At 35.5% G+C, this 3,836-nt stretch overlaps 1 pseudogene; it reads left to right on the top strand.

Annotated features, from left to right (window-relative positions):
* Positions 1-2,058: 2,058 nt before the first annotated feature.
* On the top strand, positions 2,059-2,187 carry LOC129401205 (U4 spliceosomal RNA; annotated as a pseudogene).
* The last annotated feature ends 1,649 nt before the right edge of the window (positions 2,188-3,836 follow it).

The raw sequence follows: 3,836 nt of genomic DNA, 5'->3' as shown, positions 1-3,836 counted from the left end.
AAAAGAAAGATGCTGAATAATAATATTTTTCTTACTTTTAAACTCTTTCACTCCAAATTTTCCAAAGGCTCTGACCTACATTCAAGCTCACTTCATACTAAATATTAAAATATGACATCGCTAACAATTCCTTTTGTTGTAAAATTCAATGATGCTCCCTATTTGCTAATGGAATGTAAAAGGGCAAACAGTTTTCAAATTTAACTTTTTTTTTATAGAGTGAGACCTTTCCATAAATTGTGCATCCTCAGCCAGTGCCGCAATGGCCCTCGGCCACTCTTCTGAGTTAGTTCCCCCCTAAAGTACCGCAGACTAGGCTTGAATAATTTTCACCCTTTAGAGTAAGGGTGAAAGGAGGCAGGAATTTTGCCATCAGTAAACAATTCTGATTAATTTTATTTTTGAAATAAAATTCCTGCACATTTTAATGAGAAAAATATGATAAAAACCTCTTTGAACTGCTTTTTATGTAGACAGTATTGGGTATGGCAGCAATGTGTCCACACGCCATGCTTTTTCGCTTTTGGTGGGTTATATAAAGTTGAAAAAAAGAAAAAAACAGGATGAGAGTTCTCTTTTTTATTAATAAAATAAATATTTGTGCTAACTGCTCTAGTGCACAAAAGCTAAATTGTATAATACATACATATTTTCAACTTCATGATGAATAATTTTATGTAGTTTACTATACGACAGAACTGTAGCCTTGTGAAATACACTTTTAATAGTAAAATATCTTATTTCTGCAGAAATATATTGTTTGTTACCATAAACAACAAGATTTAGCACTTAGCATCACTAAATTGTACAACAGCATCAACATGTGTATTGGAATTTATTTCACACTATGTTTTATAGTTGATAATAAGAGTTAGCTATGATTTCTTTGGAATTAGCTAGTTGAATATCTTAGGACCTTTTAACGAAATTAGCAAAACTTAAAACATGTATTTCTGCAGTAAAATTACAAGTGAGGAATACATGCCTGTGTGTTAAGAATTATACTATTAATGCATACTTAATCACTTACTGATTTTATCCATTAAAAACTCCTGAACAAACATTCTCAAAACAATTACTTCAAATGCATGTGGTTAATGAAATATATGTCTACATTTAAAAGTACAGAGATTAATCATACCTAGTAATCATTATTTCAAAACGATTTGGAGATAGGAAAACATAAAATAAATTTCACAAGATGCTGTCAACCTAGGGCATGCTGAATTTTGCATGTATAGGAGACTTTATAAGGATTATGTTGTGTGAGGGTATTGCTCAATCACAAATAAAAAAATGTTTTTTTTTCTGTAAGATAGATCTGAAGAACATTTTATCACTGAGTGACATTCATGGGTCACATAGCCACATATGCCTTATAATATGACAGCAATTTGAGGAAATCTCTCTTTGCAATAGAAACTGTGTTTCAAAAAAGAAAAAATCTTTCAAGATTACTGAGTCTAGAAAAATAAAAGTATGAAATTTGAAATAATAAAATTATATGAACAGTACCATTTCTTCACCACAATAACAGATACTGGAAATCATTGAATAAATAAACATCTCAAACACAATTTTTCACCTAAAATGATTTATTTGCTATGTCTACTTTACAAAATTGTTAAGGTAGTAAATGTTCTCGGTTTAAGATAACCAAAGCTATTTTGACTTCATTTTGAAGTGTTGATCAAGGTAAAAAGGAAGTCATCATCATCATCATCATCATCATCATCATCATCATCATCATCATCATCATCATCATCATCATCATCATCATCCCGTTGATCATTAAATTTCTAGAGCGGTCTCAGTAACATCTCTATTCATCCTAGCCCTGAGATTTTAGAAGCCTCTCTTTACTCCTCCTTCCCAACAATGCCACATTGGAAGCTCTTTCAGGTTCAGGGGAGTGAGACCCAGCATTGTTACTGTTTTTGGCATATGAATATGCCATGGGGAGTTTTCAAGGCTCTCCCATGTGGGCAGGAAACTCTCGGTAGCTTGCCAGGTTCTCCCAGAGGGAGAAGTAAGCTATAAGATGCCACGCAGACACAAAGCTTTGCGCAGTGGCAGTATTGTAGCCAATGAGGTTTATCCGAGGCACGATCATTGCTAATTGAAAACTTTTCCCAATACCCCGCCATAACGACTGGAAATATAGGTGGCATAAAATTTATCAATAAAAAGGAAGTAAATGATTAAATAAGGACTGTGAACTGTATACTGCCATCAAAAGCAATAACATTTTTCAAAATTGATCTTCTTTTTATGTCTCTATATATTTACCTATACATTTCTGAATCTAAAGTGATGGGGATGCACAACCGGAGGTACTCAGGCACTACCTTCAGCTTAGTGCTTAGAGATTGCTGCTATTGGTGTTCGGGGTCTCAGGGGCTGCCAGGCATCAAGCACAGGCCGTCTGTAATTAGAGCACGTGCTCCAGCCCAGAGAGCTGCTGCTGTGGCTCTCAATTCAGAAAATGCTTTCCGAGCACAAATACACATTTAATTGTTGGGCTCTGCAACAGAAAAGGCAACAAAAACTGAAGACTGGTCTTCAGTAGAAAACTAATCATAGCAGGTAAGGAGACTGAGGAGGACATTTGGGACAACTGTGAAGGGACATGGTCAATCTGGTGCAGGGTGTGGTACTATTACGAAATCCTACTATTAGCAGTTTTTAAAACCATGATGTCTAAAACAATACTTTTTAAGAGTGCTAATTGAGAAGTAAGTGAGCTGCTTTTTCTTGAGCATCATCACAAACATAATATCAAAACCAGGTATAACTTTATGAATAGGTAATATAGAAGAGTATACTTAGTGTGACTCAAGATAAAAACGAGTCACCAGTATTTGGTGAGGAATTAAATGTTATTCCTCTTAGGCAGAGAACTGTACTACTGGGAAGCAACTGTTTTTATAATTTTACTACTTGAAATTTTACAATTTTTATTTTCCTGGATTCAGTACAAATCCTAAATGTTATATGAATCTCTCTCCAAGAATGAATTTGCTTCTCCTACTTCTGTTTCTAACATTCTCTTAATGGGATTAGAAAACACAGCAGTGATGGAATCAGGCAGATAAGGTGTGATATATATTAAGGATCTATCTCAGTGATGGTGAAATATGGATAAACATTGAGCTACTTTGTTGCTCAGACAGATTCTCAAGGAATCTCTTAAGATATCTATGGTGCCAATGGCGTGTCAGCTTTGAAGATACCCTTGGCTTCAATGTTGTGGAGGGTTTTGCCGACCTTGTCTTCAATGTACCTTAGGAATTCTGGTCTGATGTTGAGGTCTTTAATCCATTTTGATCTGACTTTTGTACATGGTGATAGGTGGAGGTCTAAGCCCATTTTTTTGCATGTAGCTGTCCGGCTTTCCAGCACAATTTGTTAAACATGCTTTCCTTGCTCCACTTCACATGTCTTGCTCCCTTATCAAAGATTAGATGATCATATATTTGGGGGTGTGTATCAGAGTATTCAACCCTGTTCAATTGGTCTACAGCTCTGCCTTTGTTCCAGTACCATGCTGTGTTAATGACTACCACTTTGTAGTAGAGTTGGAAGTTGGGGAGGTTAATTCCTCCCATTTTCTTTTTCCCAAGAATTGCTTTAGCTATTCGTGGGGCCTTATTGTTCCATATGAATTTCAGGAGCGCTTGCTCCATTTCTTTGAAGAATGTCAAGGGTATCCCTATAGGGATCGCATTGAATTTGTACAAAGCTTTGGGGAGAATTGCCATTTTGACAATATTAATTCTTCCAATCCATGAGCAGGGGATATCTTTCCATTTCCTAGTGTCCTCTTTTATTTTCTG

The sequence above is a fragment of the Sorex araneus genome, chromosome 1, assembly GCF_027595985.1.
Source record: "Sorex araneus isolate mSorAra2 chromosome 1, mSorAra2.pri, whole genome shotgun sequence".
NCBI lineage: Eukaryota > Metazoa > Chordata > Mammalia > Eulipotyphla > Soricidae > Sorex > Sorex araneus.
The sequence above is the reverse complement of the archived record's forward strand: the minus strand, read 5'-3'. Positions and strand labels throughout refer to the sequence as shown.